At 45.8% G+C, this 22,928-nt stretch overlaps 1 long non-coding RNA gene across 1 annotated transcript; it reads left to right on the plus strand.

Moving 5' to 3' along the window:
- The first annotated feature begins 2,533 nt into the window (after positions 1-2,533).
- LOC144752033 (uncharacterized) lies at positions 2,534-21,069 on the plus strand. Its single transcript, XR_013594010.1, has 2 exons — positions 2,534-2,673; positions 17,979-21,069. It is a non-coding gene; the product is annotated as an uncharacterized LOC144752033 (long non-coding RNA).
- The last annotated feature ends 1,859 nt before the right edge of the window (positions 21,070-22,928 follow it).

Consider the following 22,928-nt stretch of genomic DNA (forward strand, 5'->3'; position numbering starts at 1 on the left):
AAGAAATGGTTGTGAGCCATGAAGTCCTGTTTGGAAAACAATCACTGCGTGTGCCTGAGGCAAGCAAAAAGAAAATATGGGCAGACATCCAGGAGAAGGTAAATTCTATCAGCGTGACCCACTGCACCGTTGAAGACCTCAGGAAGTGGTGGTAAGACATGCGCAAGAGATCTAAAGAAAAGATGGCTACCAGGCTGGCTGAGGCAAGGAAGACCAGTGGTGGGACATCCACTGCTACAGATTTCACGCCTTTGGAGGAGTTGATTGAGGGCACCCTGCTGCTGGAGAGTGTGAGTGTTGTGTCTGACCTGGACAGCTCCGACCCCCAAGACACCAGACAAGGTAAGAAGCATGCTAACACTCCCCTGATACATCATCACACCACCCACACACCCAGGAATGACACAGGCACCAAACATGAATACAACTCCAGTGCATGCATTCTAGCACACCCATCAATGCATTAAGAGAGAGGTAGTCACATGCACCAAGCAATGGAGCAGTGACACCCAGCAAGGTACAATCAGAATGTGTCTATCGTGAAAGGCAAAAAACAGACAGATAGGACCCATGTAACTCCAAACTGAAATATTTATTGCGAAACAAATGGGAGGCGGACAGCAAATTAATGTGTGCATTTGCATCGACTGCATCACCAGAAACACAGGAACCTATGGCAGGAGGGGAGGAGGCATCCCACCCAGAAGAACAGTCAGTGCAAGAGGACCATGACTGGTGCTATGGAAGCAATGTGCGGAGAGATGCGGCGAGACCGTGCAGCAAGGCGCAGAGAGAGAGACAGCGCTACCACAGATACCAGGACATGTACACAAAAGCTGTTAACCGAATGTCCACTGCCACATCATTGCTGGGTTGTCGCTGTGTCAGCATGCAACATGAGATGGCACACAGCTGCCAGGATGTAGTTAGGGGCCTTGTGCAAGTTACACATGTTGTGGGCCACCTGCGGGCAGCAGCCATAGGTGGGACTGGACTCCTCAGCTCACTGGGGGAAGATGGGCAATCCAGCAGGAGCAGCATCACTCCCCATCCCACAGGACAGACGTTGTAGTGTGCGTCAGGGGAGATCATACGATGCCTCAAGCTGTGCACACCGACGGTGAAGAGCCATGAGTGTCACATGACACTGGGTGAGGTAACCCATTGCATGTTTACTCATCTTTGTTAATAAAACTTGCAATGTGTTGTGAACACGTGCAATCTATTTGGACTAACAGAGTGTGTGCATCAGCCTCTGTGAGGGTAACTTTCCTGCTCCGAAGAAAATAAAACACAGTTTTGCACCAATCTGTAGTATTGAGTCATCATTACTCGCCTAGAAATAGTTCTGTGTGATCTCATCTCGCCTCTGGCGGCTGGCAGCCGCACCAACTCCACTGGCTGGCCTGCATCGTGGAGCTGGCCCCTCCTCTTCTGATGAGTCTATGACCTCCACTGGGGTGCCTTTCCTGGGTGCGATGTTGTGTAGCATGGCACGCGCAACCACTGTTTTGCAACATGTCTCGGCCCTGTACTGTAGTGCTCCTCCACTTTTATGTAGGCAGCGGAAATGGCTCTTAAGAATTCCAAATGTCCTCTCAATGGAACAGCGGGTGGTTCTGTGGGCACTGTTGTACCTCCGCTCCCCAGCGGTGGCTGGATTCAGGTATGGAGTCAGGATGAAGTCACAGACAGCATTTGCACTGTCACCTGCAGGGTGAGAAGAATCAGATTAAACGCTGTCCTGCTACTGCTGTGATTTACTGATGTGTCCTTGTGACCACTGCATTTATCTAGTAGGTAGTCCTTTGAAAAAATATAAAATCGATATTATATAATGTTGGCTTAATGTATCCAATATATTGATGCTACCTTAGGAAAACCCCTTGTAAATACACACGAATCAAGCCCACATTAAGAAGTGGGCCTAAACTGAACAAACGCCATTTTGGTTTCATTTCCCCGTGTCTCTTTCTTTAGTTAGGTAAACACGTGACCTGCTACTGTGTAAAGAGCCTGAGAGGCAGGGGCATAACACAGGGCCCGCAGCCCATGCATTGCAGGGGGGCCCCTGTGCTCCAGGGGCCCCCTCGGCTCTGCACGCCCGGTCTCTTCTTAAATTAAATGGTATGCACGCCCCAGCCCTGCCAAGGATAAACACATCGTCGTTTTAGACGCATTTATAGTGCCTCCTTAGCAAGCCGAGGCTGGCACTATAATTACACCACAATAGACCGAGCTCTTAGCAGCCTGCAGTGCGTCCATGCGCTGCTTGCGGCAGGCTTGGGGGCTGGTTTAGATGGTTACAATGTAAAACATTCACCCATCACGTGACGGAGCTGCAGCATATTTTGTTTACTCAGGAAGTCTTCAAGAGTTGAGTAAGTTATACCCAAAATCAATACTTACTGTCGAGTCATCCTGCCAGGACAATGTTTGTGAATCCATTCCCCTCCTATTGGCTGGGGGAGAGTGAGGGCGTGGCATAGTGTAAACTTTGGAACCCAGCGCACGCAGCCGGGAGGAGCCCGCCTCTGCTGCAGCTTCAACCACGTTGTGCTGCGCGGGCGCACTGGCTCCCAGCATGGTAATGAACACTTGTCAGCAACCCCCGGCAGACTCGTGGGTGCCACTATGTTGTGGCCTGGTGCCTTAGCATGCAGCCTGATCCAGGTATGTAAAGTTAAACTTATGAGTTTCATGCCAGTCAGACCCTACTATTGCGTTTGAGTGTAAAATGTAAGCATATGCACGGTAGACTGCCTCAAGGTATGAGCGTGTGATTGGCCGAATTGTGTCTTTTTACACACTCGTGCTGTGAGAGTGTCTGTGTACCTAGTGTGCACCTCTGAAAAGATGATGTCCCCACAAACCCACAATCCTAGCATCGGCACTCTTCAGACTGACACGATCGTTAAACATAAGAAAGCGGCAGTGCATGAAAGAGCGGTTGTAATACATAGCAGGATTCATAATTCCTGGAGTTGCCTCTAAGTGCAAGAGTATAATATTTATAAAGGAAGTGAAACATCTAGAAAGAAAACAGCGGAACGGGAGGAAAGTAGTAGGAACATTAGCATGCAGTTCAGAGAGAGAGTACAGGTGCATTTACCTTGTGGCCTGGTGAGGTATTCTCCACGGAATAAAAAGTGCCCATGGGCCTTTTATACCCAAAGCCTCCCATTGCCTCACCCAATACCCCGCACAGGCCCGTAAATCCTGCAGTAGAGTCACCCATGCAAAGCATGCATATTGGGTCAATAGCAGGGGCGTAACACAGGCCGCTGCAGCCCCCGCGGTGCGGGGGGCCCTCACCCTCCAGAGGGCCCTATCAGCACCGCACTTCTGCTGGGGAGCTCTAGATTGAGTCCGGAGGGGGCCCCTTCACTTACACTGCAGGGGGCCCCCTCAAGGTTCGTTACGCCACTGGTCAATAGTGAGGGGTGTTCTTTTGCAGTGTGCACGCCACGCACGTTAAGTTCTGGTGCTTTGTTTTTTGTTGTAGCTGCAGCCTCAGTAGGCCCCGGTTGTGACTGCTTCAGAAGTAGAAAGAAGGTAGCAGTGTTCTCTTTGAAGTACAGGACGAACCACACTAGACATGACGGGCACATATTTGCATGCTGTCTGCTCTGACCTCACTCGATGTGTGCAAACGGTCATGCTAGGGAGTCATAGGTCTCTGGGGACATCCCACCTTATTATTTCAATACTGTCGCATTCAGGCCAGTGTTTCAGGCAACCAGTTTCAGGTCATAGAGCACAACAAGGTGGGTGAGGGAAGAATGCCCCCTACCTCATTTTTTCAGGAGCTCTGACAAGGCACTAATACAAAGAGAGCAGGAGAGGGAGAGACTAGTCAAGATAGGAAGAGAAACATTGTATAGAAAGGCAGGGGAGTGCGATGAAGTTGCAGAGGTATCAGACAGAAAAATCGAGAAGCTTAGAGGAAAAAGGGGGAGAATTGGGAGAGAAGATAGAGCGAGGGAAAGCAGGTATGAGAATGAAACATGGGGCAGGGGAGAAACAGGCAGTGAAATATATGGGTCACATGTCATTGACCAAACGAAGATCGTAGCGCTAGCGCTATACTTTCATTAAGACTACTGCAAACATTTTAGTTCGCTTTATTGATCTTTTAAATATCTTTGAGTGTGATAATGTGATAATGTGCTTTTAAATGTGATATTGTGCTTTTAAAAACAATTTCTCAGCTCCTAATTGCATTTTGCTCGCTACTCCCCTGTCCACCACAGCTTCTGTGCTGATTGTCGTGGAGGGAGGTTGAAAGCGATACCACTTCCTGGTTCCTGGCTGTTCCATTCTGGCCAGCCATCTTGGAGAGGTTGACGGACTAGTCTCCCCCTCGCCCTGACTATTTGAGGGCGGGAGTCTCTCGCGCACGATCATTGACCAAACGAAGATCGTAGCGCTAGCGCTATACTTTCATTAAGACTACTGCAAACATTTTAGTTCGCTTTATTGATCTTTTAAATATCTTTGAGTGTGATAATGTGATAATGTGCTTTTAAATGTGATATTGTGCTTTTAAAAACAATTGCTCAGCTCCTACTTGCATTTTGCTCGCTACTCCCCGGTCCACCACAGCTTCTGTGCTGATTGTCGTGGAGGGAGGTTGAAAGCGATACCACTTCCTGGTTCCTGGCTGTTCCATTCTGGCCAGCCATCTTGGAGAGGTTGACGGACTAGTCTCCACCCTCACCTTATCTATAAGACCTCTCACTGACTAGCGCAGCGGTGACGCGCAGCGGTAGCGCCGCATACGCGCCGAAGAGGCGCCAAAGAGTAGCCAGTCTGAGCCAGTCCGCGGCACGGAGGCGGACGGAGCCGGACGGCATTCTTATATATCCTCTACTTGAACTAGTGACATTATGTGTTTCAGTATACTCACGTATTCCAGCCCCGAGCTTCGTTCTTACCGCCCCCCCGTGTGGTCGTTGCCATCATGTATTCCCGGGAGGGCGGGCTCTGAAGAAAGGGTGTAGTACATGTGGCTGGCGCCTTCCTGATCGGAAATCTTTTACGCAGGTTAGCCCGCCCATCCAGCATCAATGTTTACTACTGAATACCAGATCCTTACCCGGCCACGCTCTAGACATTTGGAATATGTTACAGGATTCTAAGATATCCTGTCTGTTCCTTACGGAAACTTGGTTGTCTGAATCTTCTTCCCCCGATTTGGCAAATGCCGTACCCTCCGCCTATAACATTTATAGGAAAGACAGGCCATCTGGTAGAGGTGGTGGAGTATCATAGTTAATAAGAATATTGCATGTTGTACTTTCTGTGTAGATAATATACAGGGCTGTGAAGCATTAGGCTTCACTCTCCAGCTCTCATCTTCCCAGGCTTGTACTGGTATCCTGGTCTACAGACCACCAGGCTCGGTGGGGCTGTTTTTGGAAGAACTACAGGCAGCCCTATCAATACCATGCCTTAGGTCCAATCATTGCTTTCTATTAGGTGACTTGAATATTCACATGGACAATAGCTCTGATCCGGACACTCTAAAACTGTTAGATATTACTTCCGTGCTTGGCCTATCTCCTTATGTGGCAGGACCGTCTCATAATAAAGGCCACACGCTGGACCAGATTTTTTCTACTCTTCCTATCTGCGTTGACCCTCCCATGCCAGTTCTGTGGTCAGATCATTTTCTCATCACTTTTTCCATCGCTGTCATGGCTTCATCACGGTCCAAACCAGCTGGGTCGTTAAAGCATCTCTCTAAATCTTTCTATCTCCTTACTAGAGAGATGCTATCAAATGTTTTAACTAACTTCCCGTGTCCCTCCTCTGACAATGTAGAGGATTACATTGCTCTCTTTCGTAACTGGCTCACAGATCGTCTAGAGAGCTTGGTTCCGGCCAAGAAACAAAATTCTGCAGATAGGAGAACATCCGCCCCTTGGTTTACCCCTCATCTAAAAAAAGCACGACAAGATCTTAAGAAAGCAGAAAGAGCATGGAGGCGATCTTATGATCATACTGAGAGGCTAAATTTTAAGACGCTGACTCGAGCCTACCATAAATTAATTTGGGAAGGTAAAAAATCCTATCTGGAATCTAGAATAAATGAAGCAGAGCATTCTTGCAAGGAAATTTTCAGGGTGGTTAAAGATTTCACCTCTCCCTCTGCCTATACTCCGACCCATGCTCACTCCGAAGCCTGGCTGAAGGAATTAGCTGTCTACTTTGTACAGAAAATTACCTCTATTCAATCATCTCTCCAGGCCACTTTTCAGCAGCATACGACAAGTCTGGGGTGTCCCTTGCCAGACCATGGTCCCTTTCTGTGCGATTTTCCCTTATTAGATCATGAGAGTTCTCTTGCTATCCTGACAAGTCTTAAATCCGGATCTCCACAGGACCCTTGCCCTGCTAAGTGTCTCGCAAATATGGCACCTGTTCTAAATGACCTGATAAACCCCATCTTGAATCTGTCGCTCTCTTCAGGGGTAGTCCCCAAGGCTTGGAAGAGCGCCATGATCCTGCCACTCATTAAAAAACCAGCGCTCGACCCTTCAGTCCATGCAAATTACAGACCCATCTCCTTACTCCCTGCTCTGGCGAAAGTGACTGAGAGGTTTGCTCACAGATCTATTTCCAACTTCATCGAGGAAAGGGGTCTGTTGCATAGCACTCAATCTGGCTTCCGTGCAAATTTCAGCACGGAGACCGCGCTCCTGGAAGTCACAGATGCCATCAGGGAGGAGTTGGATGCTGGAAAAAAAGTGGTACTGATTATGCTGGATCTGTCGGCGGCGTTCGACACCGATCCCCACGCACTTCTTCTTTCCAGACTCTGGGACTTTGGTCTGCGGGGAACGGTGTGGAATTGGCTCAAATCCTTCTTAGCCGACCGCCGACAGACAATCTGGGCGCCTCCCTTCTCCGCCGAAATGTCACCGCTTGAAGTGGGGGTCCCTCAAGGCTCCATCCTGAGCCCCCTCCTCTTTAACATCTTTATGGCCCCCCTGGCGGTGACAGCGGAGTCTTTTGGCGCCCGGATTGTCAGCTATGCTGACGATACCCAGCTCCTCTTTGTAAGTAACAAGGATGGCCAGTTTGATGGTGCCCAGGTCCAGGGCTGTTTGAGTGCTGTTTTTGAGTGGTTTGGACGTCATGGGCTGAAGTGCAACTCCGATAAGTCGGAGTTGCTCTTCTTTGGCTGTACATCTGAGCCTGATTGGAAAACCTGGTGGCCGCAAGACATGTTTCCTCCCACTAGCTCGTCTGTGAAAGCTAAAAATTTGGGAGTGGTGATTGACAACAAGCTATCCTTCGGACCACATATTTCATCTCTCACTGGGAAATGTTTCGGCATTCTGCGGATGCTTCGTAAATTTCTCCCTCTAGTCTCTATCCAGCACAGAAAAATTATTGTCCAGGCACTGATTGGCTCTAGGCTGGATTATGCAAATATTTTGTTTCTGGGACTTCCCAAATATTTGGTCAGGCGTCTGCAAATCGCCCAGAATTCTGCAGCCCGAGCCATTTTTGGTCTTCCAAGAAAAGCCAGAGCCACTGATCTTCTCTCCACACTGCATTGGCTCCCAATTGCTAAAAGGATTCTATTCAAAACTTTGACCACGACTTTCAAGGCCCTACATGGCATTGGCCCCAAATATATTTCCAAACGACTGTCTTGGTATAACCCCCCCAGATCTCTCAGATCCTCGTCCTTATCAAAAATGAGTGTTCCCATTATCAAACGGGCAAGAGCAGGAGGACGGTCTTTTCGCTACTTAGCTCCTCATGCTTGGAATGATCTTCCAATCTCTTTAAGACAGACCTCTAGTCTTCTGTCCTTCCGAAAGGCCCTTAAGACCTGGCTCTTCCCTTAATTTGATGCTGTTTCTGTGTTTGCACGCCCTCTTAGTGTTATGTTAGTACCTTCTTCGGTTGGGTGCCTTCGTTAAAGCGCCGGGATACTCCAGTGGAGTGGCCGTGCGCTATAGAAGTATACAAATAACATAACATAACATAACATGTAGACACATGGTAAGCAAAACGCTGACAACTGAAAAGAGACAAACTGTACAAGATGAAAATGGTCAGGAAAGAACCAGAGAGCAGAGCAACAAAGATGAGACTAGCACCGATTTAGTTAGGGAGGAATCAAATTATAATCGGACACATTATCATGTATGCTTTTACATAATATAATGGACGTAGTCACCTTTAGCGAAATATGTCAGGCACGCATTCTCCAATAATACATTTATTGGATTGCAAAATAAAAGGCACACATTCTATTATGCATTATATGACATGATATACAATTGTGGGTATAATCCTTATATGGGTGAGTAACTTTATTTTAGTTGCCTTTTACGTTTTGTTTCGGAGGAGCGCAGCGTGTCATCAATCAGCCTGTGGTATAAGTAAAGTTACATCTCCTCTGCATTGATTGGAGTCACTGTCTGCCAGTCTGTGTGATGATTATACATTTGTTTAAAAGTAAGACCAGTTTACAAGGGCCATAAGTTAGTGCCCTTCATTTTCTGGTGCTTTTCAGCAGTTGTAAGATCTTAGAATTTCTCGTTGCTCAAATGGGTGTAAATTCTAATAGTTGTATGGTTCCCTTGTCTTCATTACTTTACTTTGCTCGCAAGAAAGTGTCACTCTTAGGCCTTGAAATGCCACTCATAATTACTCTAAAATTATGAAAATGTCACACATAGCAATGTGAAACCTTGGCAGCTATGACGCCCAGGCCTCAGAGGCGGCTCTTTATTAATTAAATGGTCCGCAAGTTCAACAGTCTAAGGCCCTTCCCTTCATTAATTAAAGAGGAAATGGTGGTGGGTGCGCTGCGCGTAGTTGTCTCCTCCACTCTCCGCGTCTGTGCGGTCTTCAGGGTGAGGCTGGTCCATTGTCATGCGCATTGTGAAGCGCAATTAAAAGTGCGCGTGTCGGACTTGAGGTTAGACATCCCCAGTACTCAGCCATGTGGCGCCAGAGACTGAGAAGGACCGTCCAACCCTGCCACGCCATAATTTCAATTATTACCAGCCCCAAGCCCTAGGGCCTGCCTGGCTGGCGCTAGGCTTGTCCTGCCCTGTCTTCTATCTGCTGCCCGCTCACCCCTGCCTCTGAAGCTGCAGGTGGCGGGCTAGACCTCAGCCCTCAGGTAAGTGAGTCTATCCGAGGCAGGAGTGGTGTGTGGGTGGTGGCGATAATTTGATGAGATCATAATTTGAGGATTGATTTGGTGGAGCCCAGCTGGGAATAAAAGTAAAGTAAAAAATAAGACAGTAGGCTCAGACAGTGAGTAACACAGGCCCCGCGTTGTGGGGGGGAGGGGGGGAGGAGAGGGAGAGGGAGAGGATGAAGTCTCTTCATTAATTAATGGTGTGCATGCCAGGGCCCCGGCTTGGGCCTGTTCCTGCACATGTTTATTGCACTGCACAGCCCCATGCATAGCACTGTATTGTAGTTTGATTGCATTCATATAGCGCTTACTACTGTTGCAATCGTCTTGTGTGAACATTTGCAGCGTGATCCTACTGAGGGTAGGGCTAAGGGCAGCTGTGCATGACTAAAACGCTTCATCAAACACAATGATGCACACAGCAGTCTTTTCACCCTAAATATATGGGTTGACAAAGACGATTTGTCTTCAAAGTTCAAACTGTACTTTTTTACAGGAAAATTATTTCTGATGTGAGCGCCTCCCAGAACTGGGCTTCTGTATTTGAAGCTGGCCCTTCTGGAGCAAAGGTGATTTTTTTTATTGTCTCTTTCTTTATAGTTTACTGTTTTATGCAAACAGATCAGACAAACTTTTCAAAGTTTGGAAATACTTTTGGGACTTTGAGAATTGATGACAAGTGATTACCCCGGAAATCCAAGGATGTGGTAGTGAGCATTCATCTTGGATTCAGGTGCTGGGTCAGATTTTCAACAAAGCTGCTTTTCAATGGTAAGCTTAGTTTACATTCAATGTATCCTTGATATCCTGCAAATCTGGTTTGGATGCCTGTCTTGTGGACCTTCACTAGATTCTTACGCCGTTAAGTAGTGCGGCTACCACATCAGTTGGAGAAATTCAGTCTTATCCCCTATGGCAGCTGACCAAGAGAAACAAGCATATGAGAGTGACAATAAAGCCAACAAATGGTAAGTCATTCCAATAGGGGAGACCGTTAATCCTACGGCTGGGGGCATTAAAACTACCTGGGACAAGGGAGAGGCAGCAACCGGCCCAGGTAACAAAGTAATCAAATCTGAGGTAGTTGGACGAAGGGTAGGAGGAGAAAACATTGGAGCCGGAGGGTGCACGGCTACCGGTGCGGTAGCGACTGAGGGCACCGCTGCGGGAGAGGGGGCTCCAGCCCTCCCTGTCCTAGCTACTGGGACCGCAGGATATAAACCTTGAGGGGCATATGGGGGTGGCAGACAGGCTTCTAATAATTTATCTATCTCATCTTCTGCATCAGTCTGTGTCACGTAACTCTTATCTATCTGTAATCAAAATTGTCTATCCATTTGTTCAATATTTTTCTCTACCTTTTCTTTTTCATATGCCACTGCTTTTTGGGTAACAGTCTGTCCAGCTTTCATTTTTCCCAATTTTTCTCTTATTTGCCACCATTTTGCCTCCTTTAACCATAGGTTCAGAGAGACGAACATAGTTTGACGGCTCCTCTTCATAAACAATAAGTTCTGCAAATAATTAATCTTTCTTTCATCAAAAGACCCTGTTAAAGGCCATTGTAATTCTTAATTATCTTTAGTATACTTGTTCCATAAGGTATTATACAAGATGGGAGAAATACCATGTTTGAAATGCATATCAAAACTGGGACTGCCTTCGGAGGAGCAGGCTCTCTTTCTTCCAGCCGTCCACTCCGACGACGGCAGCATCCAAAACATAATTTACTAAAACACGACATTTATAGATTCAATAACTCATACCATTTTAACCAGGCTTACTCTCATGGACGCGTCTGTTCTTCACATATCCTTTCACTCCTAAATCATACAATCCCACTTACTTAACATACGTAAAGTGCATAGATTTTGATCGATAGAAAAAATTCCGCCATGAATTCAAAAATACCAAATGACATGTCTTATACTCGAACAGTGCCTGTCAACTCCTGTTCGGGGAATCGATCACGCCGGTTTCCAGACCACCAAAGATTCACAAAAGAGACAGTCCAAAGACTGCCTCGAGATCACCAGACAGGCGAACCACGAACCCTCTTACAGACCATCCCACAGTCCTGTGCTGGTTGGCCGGGCGTCTGGGCGCGTAGCTCCCGAACCCAAGCTTACCCAGTTGCTCCTAGGGCTTTTCCGAAGAGGATTCGGCCAAATGAGCACCCCCCGTGCAACACTAAGGCGTCCGATGTTGGCTCAAATAGTCACCAAACAAGTCTGTGGGGCATCAGCCCGTGCAGTCACTCCACTGCCACGTCACACCCCCAGATTCCCTGTGGTTCACTAACCACTAAATCCCATACACAGTTAACTGTTTTTCTGAGCCACTTCTCCAAAGTGCTCGTTCCAAAATCAACAAAGGACTAACAATACAATTCACTCACCTGGTGCACTCAGGTCTGACTGCGCGTTCTCCACTGCCGACTCCTTTATAGACCAACACGGTCAGCTGTTCCGGGTTAAGCCCGAAGGACTTAACTTCAGTTGTAAATTAATTTAAATATATTAATTAATTTTTAAAATATTATTTTCGAACAATACTTTAAAAGTATCATCCATCCTCGCCCGCATTTTTATTTAATTTGTAACACACACCGTTATACATTATGGTTTTAATTAATTTTAATATGTTTATTAGACTTTTCAAACGAAGTTAAAATGTAATTTAATGTATTCCAAATGTATGATGTATATTATATTCAAAATAATAAAATGTAGAATTATCCCTAATGGAGTAATAGTGCTATGGCCTACCTCTAATGCTTTCAATGGAAGTGTGTTTCCGTTCCAGAGGCAGGCCACGTGTGGTGCTTGACTTACACCAAGTCTGGGTTGGAGAACATTACAGACATGTAACCCTATTTTGTCACTATTAGGGCTGTAGTAGAATTTGAAGTGTATTTTGTGAATTAGCGAATGGCTTACTCTTATATATCTGCGTGTTCTATATCAGCACTTCCCTCCCTTAACTCTTCTTACATTTCTGTAAACCCCATCCATTTTGTAGTAATTATCCCCCATTTTCCCACCACTCACTCTTGTCCCTCTCACATTTACTAATAAATCCAACATGTATGAGTGTGATCATCTCAGCCACCGGGCGCAGACCTATGTACAGAAAAGACTGGATAAACAGGGTTGGATATCTCTGGCCTTGGGTTTGTGAAGTGCATTTTGTAGTATGTGAAGTAGTACTACTGGAGTACTGTTTTACATATTCAACAATGTCTTTTGTGAATGTGTGTTTATATTACCCTACAAGGCAAAAAGGTTAGGCAGAAATAAAAAAGACGGACTTACACAATAAGTGTTTTTAGAATGATAAAACTCCTTTTTCAATGAGATCTTTACAACTTTAGCTGTCAGGTAGCAGGCAGCACCTGCTCGCAGAGCAGCGGGTATATCTGTGCCTCAATGAAATAGTGCTGGTCACTGTCAAGCGTGGTGCACACCAGTGGCATAAAAACAGCCCCCGCAGTGCGGATGGGCCTCCCGAGCTCCAGGGTGGCCCCTCCGGCACTGTGCACAGGTGGGCATGAGAGCTCTTGACTGGGTCTGAAGTGTGGAGGGCCCCCTCCAGGCACTTTGCAGGGGGGCACCCTCACTTTCGTTATGCCACTGCTGAGAGGCCGGCCTGGGCTATGAACGGACCATTGATTCTAGCTTAGGAAACTCAAGGTCACATCTGTCTTTCTTGTAGGATGAGCACATTCTTGCAGGCGCCATGCCTGTACTCCTGTGCCCCAGAACGAAAGGGAGGCACCTTTACTGACCTACCCCCGGAATAACTTGAGCTGAGTTTCGAATCAATCAAATGTGCCTTATATGGGTTTTCCTGTTGGCTTCATGAGAAGTGGTACTTTTCCATATCCGGGGTTTCCATGAGGTATGCTGAAAGTATATATGCACTGTTTTGAATGTAATCCAGCAGTCTCCTCTGCGCACCTTTAAGGGTTGTGACGAGAGTGAGGCTCCCCTATATAGGGTGCTTTTCAAAATAAATGATTGAACCTTCTCCATTGCTACTGACTTATTCTTGATAAATAAGGTATATGGGTTATTGGTAAGTATAGCTCTATGGTATGTAATTTTTAGTACTACAGTTGGCGACTCTGCCGGTACTCCACGATAGGGTTGTCCCCTCCTGTAAGCAGGAGAAGAGGGACGGGGTGGGGTTCTGGTCGAGTGGGTGGATTAAAAGAGGATCCTGATTGAGAAACCAGTTTTGTGGTAGAAAAGGAAATTCCACTCTCAAGCCCAGTGACCTTTCCCAGCTGCTAAATAACCCTTCACCAGAGTCCTTCGGGCTTAACCCGGAACAGCTGACCGTGTTGGTCTATAAAGGAGTCGGCAGTGGAGAACGCGCAGTCAGACCTGAGTGCACCAGGTGAGTGAATTGTATTGTTAGTCCTTTGTTGATTTTGGAACGAGCACTTTGGAGAAGTGGCTCAGAAAAACAGTTAACTGTGTATGGGATTTAGTGGTTAGTGAACCACAGGGAATCTGGGGGTGTGACGTGGCAGTGGAGTGACTGCACGGGCTGATGCCCCACAGACTTGTTTGGTGACTATTTGAGCCAACATCGGACGCCTTAGTGTTGCACGGGGGGTGCTCATTTGGCCGAATCCTCTTCGGAAAAGCCCTAGGAGCAACTGGGTAAGCTTGGGTTCTGGAGCTACGCGCCCAGACGCCCGGCCAACCAGCACAGGACTGTGGGATGGTCTGTAAGAGGGTTCGTGGTTCGCCTGTCTGGTGATCTCGAGGCAGTCTTTGGACTGTCTCTTTTGTGAATCTTTGGTGGTCTGGAAACCGGCGTGATCGATTCCCCGAACAGGAGTTGACAGGCACTGTTCGAGTATATGTCATTTGGTATTTTTGAATTCATGGGGGAATTGTTTCTATCGATCGAAATCTATGCACTTTACGTATGTTAAGTAAGTGGGATTGTATGATTTAGGAGTGAAAGGATATGTGAAGAACAGACGCGTCCATGAGAGTAAGCCTGGTTAAAATGGTATGAGTTATTGAATCTATAAATATCGTGTTTTAGTAAATTATGTTTTGGATGCTGCCGTCGTCGGAGTGGACGGCTGGAAGAAAGAGAGCCTGCTCCTCCGAAGGCAGTCCCAGTTTTGATATGCATTTCAAACATGGTATTTCTCCCATCCTGTATAATGGATTGGTGTCACTACAACGCATGCTTTTACATCGCATGCCTTTACAACACGGTTTTTACCACGCATACCATTACAACGCATAGCGCTTTGGGGTGCTGGATAGTGAATAGTTTAATTTACTATTCCAACTCCAGTCCCCGTGGACACTAGGGAAGGATATTGGATAGTAAATTAACCTATTCCCTATCCTAGAGCGCCCCCCAGCGCAATGCGTTGTAATGGTTTGCGTGGTAAAAGTTGCGATGTAATGGTAGTGCGTTGTAAAAAATTCGTTGTAACCGTGCCACACCTGTATAATACCTTATGGAACAAGTATACTAAAGATAATTAAGAATTACAATGGCCTTTAACAGGGTCTTTTGATGAAAGAAAGATTAATTATTTGCAGAACAAATTGTTTATGAAGAGGAGCCGTCAAACTATGTTCGTCTCTCTGAACCTATGGTTAAAGGAGGCAAAATGGTGGCAAATAAGAGAAAAATTGGGAAAAATGAAAGCTGGACAGACTGTTACCCAAAAAGCAGTGGCATATGAAAAAGAAAAGGTAGAGAAAAATATTGAACAAATGGATAGACAATTTTGATTACAGATAGATAAGAGTTACGTGACACAGACTGATGCAGAAGATGAGATAGATAAATTATTAGAAGCCTGTCTGCCACCCCCATATGCCCCTCAAGGTTTATATCCTGCGGTCCCAGTAGCTAGGACAGGGAGGGCTGGAGCCCCCTCTCCCGCAGCGGTGCCCTCAGTCGCTACCGCACCGGTAGCCGTGCACCCTCCGGCTCCAATGTTTTCTCCTCCTACCCTTCGTCCAACTACCTCAGATTTGATTACTTTGTTACCTGGGCCGGTTGCTGCCTCTCCCTTGTCCCTGGTAGTTTTAATGCCCCCAGCCGTAGGATTAACGGTCTCCCCTATTGGAATGACTTACCATCTGTTGGCTTTATTGTCACTCTCATATGCTTGTTTCTCTTGGTCAGCTGCCATAGGGGATAAGACTGAATTTCTCCAACTGATGTGGTAGCCCCTATTGGAATGACCACTGCCTCTTCAGATGTGATGCCACGACACCCCGTAGGGGGTTTAGAAGGCCAACGAGTGGTAGAGGAAACAGCTGCTAATGTTTGTAACAGTCCCATTCTACCGATTTCTGAAAAAGGCCCCACTGGATGGTGACCCTGATTACAAAGATACATATCGTTTTGTAATTGATCTCAGAGAGGTTAATAAGATAGTAATTCCCCAATATCCTGTGGTACCGGATATCACTGCAATTCTTACTATGATTCCCCCTACTGCCCAGTATTTCTCAGTGATCGATTTGAAGAATGCTTTCTTTAGCATTCCAATCCACCCAGACAGCCGTCATATTTTTGGATTCTCATTATCTGGTCGCAGTTTTAGGTTTTGTCGCGCTCCCCAAGGCTATACCGAGAGTCCTAGTATTTATAGCCAAGCACTAAAAGCAGTACTGGATGAATTAGTGTTACCTCCTGGAAATGTTCTCATCCAATATGTGGATGACATACTGGTAGCGTCTGACACAGCAGAAGGTTGTAAAGAGGCTTCTGTCAAGTTGGTAACTCATTTAGCGGCTAATGGTAATAAAGTATCCTCATCCAAATTTCAATCATGTCGACAGGAAGTGACCTACCTTGGTAATTTACTGTCGAAAGCGGGGAGGAAACTAACCCCTGAACGAATAACTTTTATTACTAACATGTCTGTGCCCCGTACTCAACGTGATGTTCGTGCTTTTCTTGGTATAACCTCTTGCTGTCGCCAATGGATTCCTAATTTTTCTCTTCTGGCTAAACCCTTGTTGCATTTGACTAATGTTGCCAGAGCCCTTCCTAGCTGTTTAAGGGCCACTGCTGCTGTGGCGGTGGCCATTCGACAGTCAGAGGGGATTGTTTTGGTTACTGACCTCACAGTGATGTTACCACATGCTGTGGATATATTATTGAATCGAACAAAAAATCAGCACCTTACCAGTGCGCGATTGACTGGTTACGAATTCACTCTATTTGCACCCCACATTACTATTAAACGATGTGCCACTCTGAATCCAGCCACGTTACTACCCCTCCCTTCGAGTGATCAAAAGGACGATGTCCATGATTGTATATTTCGGACTGAAGAAGAAACAAAGGGACGAGTAGACCTCACTGACACCCCTTTATCTGAACCCCAAGGGGGGTTGTATGTGCATGGCTCTTGTTACAAGTTACCAGATGGCACGACAACAGCTGCTTATGCTATAACTACCCTCAGAACAGTAATGGAGACCGCTCAGGTTTCCCATCACTCAGCGCAAGCAGCTAAACTAATAGCATTATTAAGAACGTGTGAATTGAGCGAAGGTTTAAGAGTAAATATTTTTACAGACAGCCTGTATGCCTTTGGCGTAGCCCATAGCTTTGGGCGGCTGTGGAGGGAACGAGGATTCCTTACCTCCCATGGACAGAGAATACAACATGGCCCTTTGATCGAAAGATTGTTGAATGCATTAACCTTACCAGAGAAGGTGGCCATCATCAAGTGTAGTACCCACAAGAAAATCATTGATACTCCAGGGGAGGGAAATGCCTTTGCTGATCAAGTAGCAAAAGAAACAGCGCAAGCTAAATTGTCTGCTATGTTCCCCAGTGTATCAGCCAGATGGGTGGCGGGGACCACAGTGTTTGACAATACCATTGAAAGTGTTAGAGAATTACAGAAAGTAGCTATCCCTGATGAAATGATAAAATGGGAACAGGAAATAGGGAAGTTGGACAGAAACAATTGCTGGATTGGTCTGACTGAAAAACAGCGATGGCTTTTGCCCAATTCACTGGTCTACGCAGTAGTTATGATGGCCCATGGTAGCGATCACATTGGAGCAAAAGGTATTTGTGCATTATTGGACCCTGTGTGGAATAACTCGAATATCCCAAAGACTGCTGCCCATGTGGTTAAATACTGCATGGTCTGTTTGCAGTATAATCCTGGAGGAAGGGAGACAGTTCTTAGTGGAAATTTTGTTCCTCCTTCTTTACCGTTTGAAGTAATGCAAATGGATTATATTCAACTCGAAAGGGTAAATAACCTCAAATACGTGCTGGTGGTGGTATGTGCTTTCAGTAAATAGGTCGAAGCATACCCTACCAAAGATAACACCGATATGGCCACTGCAAAAGCCCTAATCAAAGAGTTCCTGCCCCGATTTGGTTTGCCTCGAGTCCCTTGGACAGACAACGGGGTACACTTTAATGCAGACCTTGTCAAACATATCTGCAATGGTTTACATATAAAACAGAAATTTCATGCAGCACGACAGCCGCAGTCTGCAGGACTCGTTGAAAAATATAATGGTATACTGAAGTTGAAAATGGCAGAGATACAGGAAAGCACGGGCTTGAGCTGGCCTGATGCTTTACCCCTAGCATTAATGTCATTAAGAGTAACCCCCATTCACTGGTTGGGCTGTCACCTTATGAGGCCGTTTTTGGTCGACCAGCTAATGTGTGGGGTGTCCCGAGACCTAGGTCCTTCCGAGATATTGATTGTCCTATGATGACAGATTATCTGTACGCTTTAACTAAAGATTTGCGTTCCATTCATCAACAGGTGTCAGCTGTATTGCAGCCGCTGCCGGAGGGTCCCGGACATCGCTTGGAGCCAGGACAGTGGATCCTCGTTCGAAATTATCAGCGGAAATCGAGTTTAGAACCAAGGTGGAGCCGTCCCTACCAGATTCTTTTTGCAACGCGGACAGCAGTGAAAGTGGATGGGAAGAAGCACTGGGATCATGTCTCCCACGTGAAGCAATTGCCCCTTCCGCTCCCTTTTGATCAGCAGAACCAAGACGAAGTTTTAACGCAAGAAAGAGAGCCGAGATTGAGTTTTGTGCCTTTCTCGAATGCCCTTGAAATCGGGCAAGAGGAAGGATTGTTGACACCACAAGGAGACAAATCAGCCCCAGTTTCTGAATCTTTTGATAAGGCTGATTTCTCAGAGGCTTCTGAAAACCTTGTTGCACCAAATGTCCCTGCTGCAGTGTTGTTTCATGACCAGGAATACCCTGGCCATCTTCGATACAATTTACGGCCCCAAAAACAACGCAGTTCCCCAGTTTCCGATTTTAGGAGATAGGGAAAGACTTGAGCTGTAGGGTTGAAGTTAACACTTTACTGGGGTACTGAGCAAGACACTGGACTGAACCAGTTGAGAGCTTGGAACTGTCACATTGCTCTGTTCAGAAAGAAAGACGGTGTTACATTAAGGGCCTAAATTGCAATTGTAAAATCAAAGTGTGAAGTTGTTTCTTTTGGATGAACAATAGGAGCCTGCCTGTGAGGCTCTAGACGGACACAGGGAGAAGAAACCCTCTGGCAGTTGGCTTGTACCTTTTCCCGAGTTTAGGTTTGGACTTATAGCTAGGATGTACCCCTTTGCCCGATTTGCCCTTGAGGACGAACGACCCCTTGCTCCCCGACCTTTTCTTGAAACTGTTCCCATGTTTTCCGGATTGGCTACCTGAGTGAAGATAGCCTTTGTAATAACTATTGCAGTAATCATGATAATATTAATGAGTGTGTTTGTGTATTTAGAATTTCAATATCCTATGCATAAGGTATTAGGTACAACAGCAGTCCCGCCTGAACATTTCTTTTATACTTTGCCTCCACATAAAGAAAGACATCGAGAAATGTATGCTAAAAATGTGTTCATTGAAATGCTACATAAAGCTCATAGCACCACAAATAAGACAAACTGTTGGGTATGTGGCCTTTTGCCATCCGTAATGCATCATAATGATTTATTCATTTCTCTGCCATTGTCACACTTATCAAGTTGTGAAGCCTGGTTTCAGTTGCTATCCCTTATGTATCTACACTATGTAGCCGACCCCAAAAGATATACTGAAAACGATTATGAAGCTGTTTTAAGGTATATAGAGAAACATCAGGGATTTGACGCTCTGGGAAATCAAGGAAAGGGATCTTTAGACCCAGATGCCTGTATGAATATGTATACCACTTATGAAAAGGCTACCTGGTTGAAGGAAGAAATGTTAGATTTTGAACCTTTAACTCCACACAGTATTTCCAGTATTTCCAAGACCGTAATGTTACCGATGACAAGGCAATGCCAGTTCCTATTTTAAATAGTACTGCTTCATTTTGTATTAAAGGACAGGGTCATGTGAGGGTGGGAGATAGTAGATGTAACTACACTTACTCTTTACATACCAATAGCACCCCGCCATTGATAACCCCGCCTAATGTGTATTTTGTTTGCGGTGAGAACGCTTACACTTGGCTTCCCCGAGGAGGGGCAGGGCAGTGTTACCTGTCTTTCCTTTATCCTCCAGTATATATAGCCCCTTCTAATTATCATAAGACTCACCAGCTGACTAAACGAAATTCAGATCCTTTCCGAGTCAGTAGAAGTATTAATACTGACAGTACTGACCAGACTGACACCGCTTCACAGCAGTTTGTGGACATAGCAAACGGTCTCTTTCCTATATGGGGTCCTATTTTTACCAGTAGAGATGTTAGAAGTCTCTCTAGAGTAGTGGAAAACGTAGTTCAAACCACTGCTGGAATTTTAACTAACCTGACGGTAGAGCTTCAGGCTACGAGACTCGTTTTGCTCCAAAATCGGAAGGTGCTTGACGTCGTCCTAGCAGGATCGAGGAGGAGCATACCGCGTGATTGGCAGCTCCTGCTGTGTGTATATACCTAATTCTGCTCCAACTATACACTTGGCCATTCAAAAATTACATCGCTTGGCTGCAGAAGTTCATGCTGACACTGGTACCTGGTCCATAACAGGGTGGTTCTGGAACCTCTTGTCCACCTGGGGTTGGAAAATCTTCATGACTGTTGCTGGAGCACTTGGGGTGGTAATTACTTGTTGCCTGTGCCTTCATTGTGGGCCAGCATGTTGCTCTTATTGCACTGCCAAGCTTACTTCCTCATTGACAGTTTCGCGTCAGGCAAAGATTGAGAAGCAGTTAGTGCAGAAAGAGGTTACAGACCTCATGCAAATAGATGAAAGAGTGTTCTTAGATTAGAAAATCTGTTATATTGTATATTGGCTACATCACGCCAAAAGGGCGGTCTGAAGAAATATAAAATCAATATTATATAATGTTGGCTTAATGTATCCAATATATTGATGCTACCTTAGGAAAACCCCTTGTAAATACACCCAAATCATGCCCATATTAAGAAGTGGGCCTAAACTGAACAAACACAATTTCCTTTTCATTTCCCCGTGTCTCTTTCTTTAGTTAGGAAAAACGTGACCTGCTACTGTGTAGAGAGCCTGAGAGGCCGGTCTGGGCTATGAACGGACCACTGATTCTAACTTAGGAAACTCAAGGTCACATCTGTCTTTCTTGTAGGATGAGCACATTCTTGCAGGCGCCATGCCTGTACTCCCGTGAGGGAGGCACCTTTACTGACCTACCCCCGGAATAACTTGAGCTGATTTTCAAATCAATCAATTGTGCCTTATATGGGTTTTCCTGTTGGCTTCATGAGAAGTGGCACTTTTCCATGTACGGGGTTTCCATGAGTTATGCTGAAAGTATATATGCACTGTTTTGAATGTAATCCAGCAGTCTCCTCTGCGCACCTTTGAGGGTTGTGACGAGAGTGAGGCTCCCCTATATAGGGCGATTTTGCAAAATAAACGATTGAACCTTCTCCATTGCCGACTGACTTATTCTTGATAAATAAGGTATATGGGCTTTTGGTAAGTATAGCTCTATGGTATGTAATCTTTAATACTACACCTTTCCAAACTCCCCATTTGTGAGTCGTCGGTGAATCCCACTCTGGCAAATGATTATTGAGTCGTGGGTGCTGCATGGGTATTTCGCAACTATGTCAGCAATGATATGTTTGGATTGCACACTAGCTGCACGTTCAGGCAATGGTAAGACTTGCAATTCCTGACTACATACTCATTCTGTGAGGGGGGAAATAGCAACATGAGTCCCATCTATGCAGCCAATTACATGGGGGAAATGTGCTATCTGGTAGAACTCCTGCTTGGTCTGGTCGAGTGCCTGTTGTGTGCTGGGGAATTGGATGTGGTGATGCAGCCTCTGCACCATTGCATCAAGGAAACCATGGAAGAAGCGCAACAGTGCACTCTGAGAGATGCTGCTCCTGCTCTGGCTATCATCCCCTGGAAACTCCCTCATGCCAGTAAATGCAGTGAGCACAAGATCTGTACATAGGTGAGGATGGTGTGTGTCCTGCATGTGGGTGTTCTAGTGCAGGTTTTGAGCTCCTCTATTAAGTACAGGATGCTGTCCTCGTCCAGCCTGTAGTTCACATGGATCTCCTCCACAGTCCGCTGCAACAGGGTAATGCACGGTCTGAAGATCCTTTCTTGGTGTCTCCTTCTCTGTGCAGCAGCTCTGATTCGCAGCCTCCTGACTATCACATACAGCCCAGCCATTGTGGAAAACCCTAGTGGCATTGTGGACCTCTTTAAATAGTTTGCACCTGGTTACCACCTGCTCATACTTGGTGGTATTTGCGATGAGCAAAATTGTGAATTTCATAAATTTGCTAATTGCGATTTTTTTCATGCATCTCATTTTTTGACTTGGCAATTTGAGCACTCCTTTATTATGATTTTCGCAATTGGCCTGTCGCAGATTGTGAATTTGCAATATATTCGAAGAATCTATGCATCGCAAAATTGCTAATTGCTAATTTTGCAATTAGCAATTTTGTGCTCAGTATGCCTCTTATACATTGGGATTCTCTGTTTTGAGATCGCAAACACCATTTTTGTGCGATTCGCAGTGTTTGCAATCGCAAAACAGCTTCATACATATGGCCCTGAGTGAGTGTGTATTTGAGAGAGCATCAGTGAGCATAGAATTAAATGAAAAATATTGAATGATAGTGAATGGGTAATGTTAATTTGTTATGTTAATTTTGATTGTATAGCGCATGGCTACCCCAGCAACGGGGCGTCCCAGCGCTTATGGACATAACAAGAAATGCAAGAACGTGGCCAGTGAGAGAAAGCTAGATAGAGGAGAACAGCCAAGTTTTAATCTGTTTTCTGAAGAGCATGTGATTCGTGGTAGCCCGGGCTTTTAGGGGGATCGAATTCCATAGCTTCGGGGCTAAGTATCTGAAAGAGCGGCCACCGGCTCTACTTCTCCGGATTTTGTTTGTGCCAGCAAGAGATAGATCCGCTGAGCGGAGAGTGCGCGTGGGGGCTTAGAGGGTACAAAGTCCCTGCAGAATTCGTGGACCGAGGCCATACAAGATTCTGTGAGGAATACATAAAGTTTTACATTGGATGCGTTGTTTTATAGGCAACCAGTGCAAGCGTCTAAGAATCGTAGAGATATGGCAGGTTTTAGGCAAGGCAAACAGAGTACGAGCAGCCGCATTCTGAGCTCTCTGTAGTCTGTTAATGTAATGAGCACTACATGAATAAATAAGAGAGTGGTTAAGGAGAAGATTAATTGGTGAGTGTGAAAGTGAAATAGAATGTGTTACTGAGTGTGAGTGCGTGAGAGTGAGTGAGAAT

This window comes from Lissotriton helveticus, chromosome 4_2, assembly GCF_964261635.1.
Source record: "Lissotriton helveticus chromosome 4_2, aLisHel1.1, whole genome shotgun sequence".
Taxonomy (NCBI): domain Eukaryota; kingdom Metazoa; phylum Chordata; class Amphibia; order Caudata; family Salamandridae; genus Lissotriton; species Lissotriton helveticus.